At 45.4% G+C, this 10,755-nt stretch overlaps 1 protein-coding gene across 10 annotated transcripts in view; it reads left to right on the top strand.

Annotated features, from left to right (window-relative positions):
* The window catches only part of LOC107264701 (synaptogenesis protein syg-2), a 71,134-nt gene that overhangs the window by 18,043 nt on the left and 42,336 nt on the right, over positions 1-10,755 (top strand). Inside the window, exon 1 of one of the 10 annotated variants that reach the window (XM_025082505.1) lies at positions 1,728-1,818. The exons of the other annotated variants lie outside the window; for them this stretch is intronic. The gene's annotated coding sequence lies outside the window, so the exon portion shown is untranslated. Of the gene's footprint in view, positions 1-1,727; positions 1,819-10,755 lie in introns of those variants that run through there. 10 annotated transcript variants of the gene reach the window in all.

Here is a 10,755-nt window from a genome sequence, read left to right as displayed (position 1 = left end):
GTAGGTTGAGAAGGTTTGTGGAAGACGAAAGGTTTTATCGTGAGGTGGTTTATCTTTTTTTTTGCTGCCAAGAATAAGAAGGGGACTTCGATAAGTGTTTTCTTCGGAGCGAATGATTGGCGGCTGAATGCCGGGAGGGTATTTCCATCACAATGCCGGGAATATATAGGAAGAGGGTGGTATCATCGTATCGTGGTATGCCGGGGCCGGAGACGAGACCGGGGCTAACGTCGACGGGTAGCTCCTACACGCCCCCACGATGTAACACATTCTCACCCTCGACTACGCTTGCTCGCGGCCTCGTTCGAAAACCTCTAAATAGCAGACCATTGTGCCAAAGGGCAAACAGCCCCTTCGGTATTTCGCGGTCAACCTTTGATTTTCGTCGAGGGTCTTGCCCCGAGTAACCGACCTCACTCTTTACCTGGCAGACCTGGCTCAGTGCTGTGCTGCTGTTAGGAACGGGGTCAGACAGTCGTATCGTATTTCGTTCTTGCTGCTTGGCACACAGCCCCTTCCCGTCTTATTTCTTTTTCTACGTAGAGATACAGTACACCATCCTCTCTTTGATTATCGTTCTTTAATTTTTTTTATCATAACTGATAAGACCTTAATATAACGTTACTCAAGAACGAGCTTCTTAATTAAGGAGACTCTAATAAATTACTTTAGTCAGTGATCTCTGTCGGTGGTTTGCGGTATTAAGAAAAAGTGAATGCCTTTGATATGGTATTAATTATTGATTTTTTTAAATTTTCACGTGGTAGAATCTCAATCATGTTAGAAATACGAATAAGGAAATACGAGAACGTTGTGAAGTTACCTTTAAGTCGATGTGGCGGTAGTTTGATTTTGAAAATTGATGCCACGGCGGTTTGGGACCGGCTGGAAAAATTGCTGGGAAAGTCCAGCAGCGTGGAAACGCCTATGTAGTAGGAGTCGTCGTGACTGTAAATCAATTAGCTTGGGTTGTAAATAAATCATCGTTTTACAACTCTGCACTCACGCCAGCGCACCGAACGACATTCGTATGAGATTTATCGTCCGTTTTCATTTCGGTTTGTTCGTTTATTCGTTTGCTCATTCGCTCATTGTCGCGTTTTCTCTGATGAGTTACACGCTCGAACGTCTACTGGCTTTTAGCGCTGCTGATTCGGTCAGCCGGTATATGCTTTTTTAACCTACTATCGGTATAACCGTCAGCAGCGCCACACCGCGTGAGTAAGTCGAAGCGAGAAAGACTCGTATTCGAACTGACAGTTATTTTTCGAACCGTAGGAAGGACGCGCAGCCGAGCGAACGTTAAGAGCAAAGAAAGCAATAAGCAGCGGAGCAAGGAGGGAACCGAGTAACCAAATAAGCCAGGAAACCGACTGGCAACGAGATGGGAGTGGCGACTTTGAGGGGTGGGACGTAGGAACAGAAGAGCAAAGTGCTATTACGTCTCTTGAATGGAAGCAGCCTGGCAGGCCGGAGTTGTAATTTCAGGAAATAGCAATTTCCAGGCCAATTAGTGCGCGAAATATTACTAAACAATGTGCCAAGCCTGACGCATGTACAATATGGCTCCCGACAGGCCCACTGCCTACGGTACACAATGAAAAGCCACTGCGACCGCCTGTTTCTGTGACCCGCGATCCATCGTCGTCCTAGGTCTACCTCCAGGTCTGTGTATTCGTATACCTAGATAGTCTATGCCTTTTCACTCGTTCAGAGTTATATGGCTGATGAGCGCAACAGTCGATAACTGTCGACAGTCATGACGCAGCCTCGAAGATTTTTCTCAGGGGCGGATTGATGAAGCAGGGGAGTATCCAGGTACAATTTTTTTTACTTTTTTCATCCTAATCGAAAATTTATTAGCAGTGACGTCTATGGAGTCAATGTTTATAAAATTGACAATTATTTCATTAAAGTAAATTGTTCAATGCTGCAGTTGTTTTAATGTCAGTGCCAATGACAGTATCGATACCAATTGCATTGCCAGTGCTAACACTAACTCTAATGTCGATGCTAATGATAATGCTAATGATAATGCTAATGCTAATGGTACGTACATGCGACGACTGACTATATCACGTACTGTTTTCGGGATGCTTGAAATCGCTGGGTTTTCTATTTAATTGATTATTCGCCATTTATTTAAGTATAGTAATTTAATTGACTTGAAACGAATTTTCATCTTGCATCCCTATATAAATTCACCGAGTATATATCTGCATGTTACGCGTATAATGCATATACGTATATATACATCATTATTTGACAAGAGTTCCCTCTGTATTTTGATACCGCTGAAAGCGTCGGTGCTTCAGCGCAGCATCTCATTTGAAACCACCTGAAACTACCTCTGTACCCATCTCAAATCCCTTTCCACATCGCGAGGTGCTACTTAGCCTCTGGTACTTCGCGAACGCTTTTCTATTTCCGGTATTACTGCATGACATGCATATCCTGTCAAATCGTATTTTCAAGTAGCCATACATAGGTATGTGGAAGCGGGGAAAAAAAGACAATTTTTGTTCTCATAAGGTATAACCGTCGCGGTATTAAAAAAATGTTCATTAAACGACACAGAATTCACTATATGAATTTTACTTGATTTTATATTTGAGAAATTATTTTGAAAATTCTTAATGGTGAAATAATTAAGTCAAGCTTCTTTTTTTAAAGCTATCTATACGTACGTTTTTATGTAATCCTATTGAAAGGGTTGAAAGAACCTGTTCCACGAGAGAGGGATGATTTTTTTTGAAAAAACTGAAAGGCGTCAGTTCTTAGACTCCGAGGATAAATGGACGCCGGCTTTCGTTTTATCAAGACGACCTCGTCTGCACGCTTTCCAACTTTCATGCTAACCCCCAAGCTTCAATTCTAACCCCTTCCGTGATAACCGTTTTCCCCATCGCTCTTCGTTCGACGTATTTTATTTTTTTTGCATTTTCATCCATTTCTAATAATATTCATTACCCAGTGCACCCTGCGTCGTATACACCTCGTCGACAGTGCTGCCGCTCAAAGCGATCACGTCGGTCACGTGACTTGTGTCAAATCGACCCACTTCGTCTATACATGCTGATCCATATGATTTTCCATCGCGAGAATAAATTGTAGGTTATTTTACGTTACCATTGTGATTATATAAAAGACATTGATAAAAAAATCTCGTTTCAGTTATTATTATATGTCAAACGGGACGACCGCGTATGATAAAACTGTTCGTTCAGCTTGAAGTCAGTATCCCTCGTTGATAATGATAAATGAGCTTCTAATAAATGTAATGTAAAATTATCCAGATTTATCATTTTCGACCTTTTTCACCGCTCGCGAGCAACAGTTTGCGCCAGGGTTGATCGTCTGAATTTTATCAGGCCGAATATTTCGGTAGCGCTCATAGTCATTGCCGCCGGTGGTTTAATCCGATTAGCTTGGAAGTTAGCCGTGTGCGCTGATGCGAGATAGCTTCGCGCAGTGAAGGGACCCTGGTACACATTTAGAAGTTTGTCCTCGTGAAAATCCAATTAGTCTTCAATTATTTATACCATCGGTATTTAGTAGGGGCGAACCGTTTGATCTAACAACCTTGTGTCTTTTATTTACGAGTGCGTTAAAAAATTTAAAGGGATACGTGCACTCAATGTTGACAATTTTTGGTCCGTCGGCGGAAAATAAAAATAGCTTTCGGAACAACGAGATTGAAAGACAGTATTTGACTAAAAATAGTGGCGCATCAGTGCGAACGCCCGTGCGCTTGGAACGTTCCTTTTAAAAAAAAATAAAAATCTTAATTGTACAGTCTCATTAGAAAAATTCTATTTTCGCCTCGTATTAATCTCGGGAAAAATTATTACCGGGTCACTAGATCCTGTGTGAAGTTGCCATTATTCCTGGCGTGATTATCACCGATAGCAAAGGTCGGTATAGCGATACGAAGAATCAGCAGCAAATATCTAAAGCGCAGGTGGCTGGTGGACTGGCTGGCTGATTCCACTGGGTGGCTGGCGAGGAAGCGCACTCGCGTAGCTTATTACGCTGAAACTTTTCTCATTCGGGCTCTGTGGAAATTTAAAATGTATCGCGACGCGTGCCGAGTGAACAAAACGAAATGAAACTGGATGAACGAGCGGGATGGGATTGTGAGGTGGTGGTGGGGGCACAGATGTCCTGTGAAATGTATAAAAGTGGTGGAAAAACCATAAAAAGACTAGTAAAGGGGTAGAAGGATTGTCAAGTGGGGAAGAGCCGACTGAAAGGGCTGTGACTGAGAAGGATGAGTTCCATCTATAAAGAGAGAAAGAGAGAGAAAGTCTTCTAGAGTCAGGAGTCAGAAAACGAAGGACGCCCAGCTAACTCGACGATAGGCAACAAGTATCCATAAGTTCATTCGAACAGTCAACCGTCATTCGTTCTAGGAAAGGCAAAACAGCTTAGTGGCTTTGCCCTGACTGATTCACGTACCTCCTGTGTTTCCTGTATTCCAGCTACGGTATATATACATATATACTTATACCCCAAGACAAATTCGCCTTTTATGGGCAGCATGAGAAATGCGCGTACGTCCGCCAGAACTGAGTCTGCGATAAATATTTTTGTAGACTATTGCCTCGCGCGCTCATGGCGGCTTGGCTTGGTGCGCGCATAAGGGCCGTAATCAGGGAATATATTCGTTGGGGCCGAGGCAACGACTCCCGGAGGGTGAGGATCGCAATGCTTTCGTAGCGCGCCCTCTACCGGCGTCCCTTACGACACACCGTCTCCTTTCCCCCACCTGATCCACCGACGCGGCCTGAAGGGACGCCCGAGAAATATGGTAGGATTTCGCGCGGAATGAACTCCGAATTATGCCTCAGACAAATGCTCGGCCATGAAAACTGAAGTTTACTCTAAGCTTCGAGCCGGCGTAACCTCCTCGTACTCCTACTGCTTCTGCTCCTACCTATCCACCGCTTCTACTCAGTTTCTCCCCTCTCCTCGCCCCGACTCAGTCTTCGTACTTGCATCTCCGACTATTTTACCCCGAGGAATACACTACTGCGTACACCTTGCTACTGCGCTTTGCACCAGGGGCGTAATGTGTGTACCTGGTGCGCATCCTGACGCCCGTACGACTCTCGAACCTGTGTATGTATATGGATACTTTTTTTTTATCCCTAGTAAAATGTACCTCGGTGCTCGGGAATAAGAGTCAGACTTTCTAGTAATATCTTTCGGATAATCCTTCGGGAGGGATTCGTGGAAGAAATAGGGAGAATCTGGGTCGAAGAAATGTTCCTCGAGGACACAGATATATAGGAGATTACAGATACGTAGGACGAGACGTCTGAGAATTATATAAGGATCGTACGTCCCTGTGTCTATAGTGAGAACGACCAAGAGGAACATTCGAACGAGAAGACGCGCTGATCGAAAGTTTCTATGGTTTTAATGTTGGGTTATGTTTATTTTTTTTCTTTTTTTGTTTTTTTTCTTTTTTTTTTTAATTAGGATTTTCGATTTACCCTCTCGCTCCTGCTTTTATTCGATATTAGGAATATAACTTAGTCTTTCCCTCGTGAAGATTCCCTGGATAAACGCCGCTTTTCGAAGCTGCCGAAGAGTGACGAAGGGTCGTCTCCCGTGTACACGGCTCCCGATCACGCGCAAACTTTCTCATTATCCGATTCCACCAGCCAGATAGTGCTGGAAGCGTCGAACAGGGTGCCGTGCGGTTACGAAACTCATTCAACTTCTTTTGTCAACAAAACTTCAGTTAATTACCGATTTGTTGGATAGGACGGCGATAGGGGTAACGGGTCCTTGCCATTGGCTCCTCGCCATTGGTTCTTACTGCGGACCAGGACCTAAATTCAACTTGACGTTTTTTTTTTCAACGTTGAAAATTCATAACTTATTATTATTGTTTTTTTGTTCTTTACTACCCCTGGTCGCACCACGTGAAATTACAATTTGTATTGCCCTGTTAAGGGGTGGGGGACTTTTAGAAACCCTTAAATTCAACTTTTTAGAAGCTCGGAAATTTATACTTATTAAAATACCTGAAACACCTGGAATACTTTGCGAGTTATTGGGTAAGACGATTCCCGCTCGATGTTGATATTTCACTTTAGTTTGCCAGCCTGAAGGGGAGGAAGAGGGCGGAGGGGTGGCCAACGATTCAAGAAGCAAAGCAAACGATTTAATTAATAGTTCTACAGTTTAAAAGAATCAATGACGAACAAAGTACAAAGTGTTCCGTTAATTTTGTTTTTGTATTTTTCATTGTTGTTTTGCTCCTTGCTCTTACCGAAATCTTTTCTTTGTCTCTCTCTACCTCCCTCTCTTATTCATTTACTCGTACTATGGTTTCTTCTCTGTCTCCACACCGGCTGCCTTTGTCCCGTATAAAGGGACACGTCCCTTGAAAATCTGGTAGCGAATTCAGAGCCATTGGCAATTACGCTATGTATATATATATATATATTAATTTTCTTCTAGTTCCGCGGTCTCATTGGTCTCCCAGTGGCAAAGTCATTCCCTTAGAATCAGCGAAGATTAATTTAGAGTCAATAAATCTCTTAATTGTTATTAACGCTATAGTAATATTCTAACGTAGCTCTTCGCATCTCTTTTTTACCTTCGTTATTCCGTATCTACGATATACTACAGTTATCTCTCTCTCCCTTTTCCTTTTCTCCCGACGTTCCTTCGAGCTCTCTTCTTTTTATCATTTTTTTTTTGACTTTCTTGCTTTTCCTCATCCATCCCTTTCAGATTACCGAGGACCTCGTCAAAGGATTGACAAGGGTCGTGCATTACGTTTCAGTCGAGTTTTTCGAAATATCTAAACAGACAACGCAAGCGAAGGATAAAAATTAGAAGTTTGAAACGAAAGAAGGCCAGCATCACCATCGGGTCCATAAATATCTTATTTCCCGAGGGTGAGATCATTGTTCCTCTCTCCCTCTCTCTCTCTCTCTCTCATCATATTTCCCGAGTGTTGCTACAGTCTCATTGCTCCCTTTTCATTCTCTCTTATTCTTCATGTATTATTTTCTCTTACTCCTCTCGCCCCTCTCCCACCATTCTTATCTTACGCGGGTATCAACATCTTTGAGCCGTGTTCACGGAGATGCTGCGCTCCTGGGGTATCCGGTACAAAGGTCAGCCGGTATAGGAATTCAGAGGCGCGAAAGTACGGTAAGAAGACAAACGATAATTGCTTCAAAGTTTTAACGCACGTGTTATATAGGGTGCTCGTTAAACTTGAGGATCTTTACGGTCCGAGTTAACGATTCGCCTAATTTTCACGAGGCGTCGAAAAAGGGAGGTATACCATAGAATACCCGAAGAATTTCGCGGCCGAGTCATGCTCCGTAATCTCTCGGAAGCTCCGGCGTTTCCTCGTTGACTTTTCAGTATCAAGATACCTGTTAATCTCCGCCCCACTGGCCCTCACAACTGAACACTCCCCTCCGATCCCCGTCGCTCTCCCTTCCGCCCTATAATTTCATCGTGCGGTCCAGTTAACATCGGGGACACCGTACGTCACTGGAATTCGAATGTCGGAAGAAAATAATATTCCATTTTCATTCGCTTTAATTCCGATCTAATCTGTCGTAGCCCTTAATCGCAATCAATTTTTCGTTTGCGTCAGGGCAATTAACGAATCTCGAAATTATCATCGTCCCGGGATGCGTCATCCGATGCGTAAGGATCCGTCAGGCGGGCAGTCGGGCGGAAGTGGGTGGTAAAAAGAAAATGAAACGAGAAAGGAGCGAGCGAGCGAAGCTCCGTGCCGCCCGATGAGACACGGTGCTTTTAGGTGAAATATCGATTCGTCCTGCCGCATTTTCGGGCAAATGTAAAAACCCCCGGAGTTTCGCGTAGCTACAGCAAAAACAGAGGGTAATTAATGAGACAACAAGGGACAAGGGGCGACAAGGGGCGACAAGGGGTTACAGGGAATGGAGATTCCCGCGAATATCACTCCCCTACGGGCCCCATCGTTTCACCCCTTCCTCCCGCCCCCCCCCCTCCTCGCACCTCTATCTTCCGCCCCTCTCTTCCCTCTCTCTCGTGCCCCTCCGTACCGAGTCGAGCCACTCAATACAGAGGCATGATTAATGGCAGCAATATGCCTGCTTGCTGTTTCCATCCAGTACATAACAGCCTCCGGAGAGAGAGAGAGAGATAGAGGTGGAAACATATAGAAGACCATTGCTGCCTACGAGGAGACAGCAATACAGGTTGTGCGTGAGTGGGTGGCGGCCCGGTGCGTGAGTTAGAGCCGAGCGCGGTTGCTTGTTTCGTTGCTTACTTGGGTCGCTCGCTCGTTTCGCCTGGCTCGATTGGTGCAACGGGAGACGCGCACCCCCCGTGGCACCCTATCGGCTGGATGGATGGAAGGATTTAGGGAGGAATGGGAACGGCGCTAATGGAACATGCAGAGAGAGAGAGAGATAGGGAAATACAAGAACCTATGGGGAACAGTAGATTATTCCTGAATCACCCGGTATGTCGGATAGTGGAAGCATTGTCACTGGCTGGATAGCCATAGTGGCTGGGTACGTGTATTCAATGCTTACTCGCGAACCATATGGCTTAGACGTAGCCGGTTGGTCCAGTTGATGGTTGGCTGGCTGGCTGGATGGGCTGATGGTACGGAGCGCAGTCAGTTGCCCATTGCCCATTACACTCTTGTCTCTGGAGAATGCCGAGAAACGGAATCTCTGAATTCTCTCGGCTGGACCAGGTCGGTTAGTGTGTATATATATATATATATGTATATATATTGTATGCCTTTGTCGAAAGTCATCTTTATATACGGTAGCTGCTGGTGGCAAGTCTGTTAATTTCCCGACGTGAAATACCTCTGGCATTATGTGGCGTCGCTCCGCAACACTATTCTCCAAATTGTTTAACTCGATGTATCTGGTGCGGCGCGAGAGACGTGTCTAATAGCGATAAGCAATTTGCGAGTTTCGCAAACCGCATTAAAGATAGGTAGGTACTGCTGTGTTCCTCTTTATTGTTTTACGGGAGAAGAGCGTATCGAGTGATATCGTTATTTCCTTAGGATCTCCCACGAGGCGAACTAAAAAGTCCATCAGTCGCGCCAGCGCCGGGTCGCTTCGATACGAAAGTATCAAGCTACCGGGGGTAGAGAGAGAGAGAGAGAGAGAGAGAGAGAGAGAGAGAGAGAGAGAGAGAGGGGGGGAATAGAGAAAATGTGTAGGAAAGAGATGCTGCTCTTGGGATACAAGGAGGAGGAGAGAGAAGGACGACAGCCAGAGGATTTCTTTAATATGCACTAAAACGTGAAAAGGTAGCGTGGGTTCGAGTGTAAAAAATTAATATGCAATGAGAGAGGTACTTAGGATAATGAAGAATTATAATCTCTCGAAGCAACAGGGATAAATATAAATGCGTAACGAGACAGCGAAATAAGATGCTGGACAAGACGGCAAACGTCCCGTCCCGGCGGGTCTCAGGTGTACCAGTGCTTCTCTTCTTCGGAGACACTGCGATAGTAGATCACGTTTCAAGGGGGCGTAAGGAGTGTTTCGCGAAGATACCAGCTGAATCGTAAAAGATCTATAATAAATTTCAGTAAGGTATATTGTCGTAATAAGGTCGTCTCTATGCCTACGACGAATCCGAGGGGGCTGGAAGAGTCGCTGTACGTAGAAAGGGGCGCGGGAATTGATTTAAGTACATTTATTAATGTCTCAGTCGATATTTTATAGGTCGCGCCTCTTTCGCCCCTGTATATGAAAATCTGGTTTCTTGGATGGGGTGAAATTCGCTTGAGTACGTTTCGAAAAAATATGAGATAGGAGAACGATACCTTATCGAGGGTGGTTTTTGGTCGGGGAGGGGGAGCTGGGGTAACTGCGGGAGGGGGCAAAGAGAGAGGGGGAGGGGGTAACGATAAGATGGAATTCAATGAGCCACCCGAGGGATGCTGGGAAGGGCCGAGTGAATTCCATTAGAGGAGAGACCGTGTGGCTCAGGACCTGACGTCGTCATAGGACCGGTCTAAGTAGAGCGTCTTATCGTTAGTCAGTCGTTGGGGTGGTTGGGATCCGGGGTTCGGGTCAGGGGATGACAGGAGGTGGCCAGGGGGGTGCCAGGGGGGTGGATATGAAGGAAGGACGTCATAATTACGGATCTGGATCAGTTGAGATTAACGAGGGAAAAGGGATGCTGATACGAATTGACCAGGTCAGTGGTTACAGTATATACACGTATACATGGTAGGACCAATGACGTAATCTTTATGAGCGATCGATCGATCAGGTTAATTAATTATTTAAAATAAATATAAATTCTTGTACTCTTCGAGTGTATCCTGTGTCTTCGATCAATCGTTCATACTTGCTTTGCCTCGATCTTCACGAGGGTAGCGACACCTGTCTCTCCCTCGCGTCTGTTCTCTCCCGGCTTCTTCCCGGAGGATCTAGACCCCCCCCCGTTCGTCCGGATCCGTTTGTTTGTCTCGGCGCGAAGTAGGGGATTCCCCTTCACGGCTCGTCAAGACGCGTGACGTCTCACTACGTAACCGCGACGCGTTACGGAACGCACTACACCCTCCGGAGGATTGAGTTTCGCGGTGGCACTCCGGGCACTCCGGGCACTCGTAACCGAGCACGGAGAATTTACCATAAATTAGAAAATCGGAGCTCCGACTGAGCGAAGCGCGGATCGGTAGTTCAAGCGGCGGGGAGAGAGGGGAGGAAGTCGGGCGTTGGAGTTTAAAGTTGCTCGAGGGGCTGG

The sequence above is a fragment of the Cephus cinctus genome, unplaced genomic scaffold (genome assembly GCF_000341935.2).
Source record: "Cephus cinctus unplaced genomic scaffold, Ccin1 Ccin1_scaffold0013, whole genome shotgun sequence".
NCBI classification, from domain to species: domain Eukaryota; kingdom Metazoa; phylum Arthropoda; class Insecta; order Hymenoptera; family Cephidae; genus Cephus; species Cephus cinctus.
This window is presented reverse-complemented; position numbering and strand designations above follow the sequence as displayed.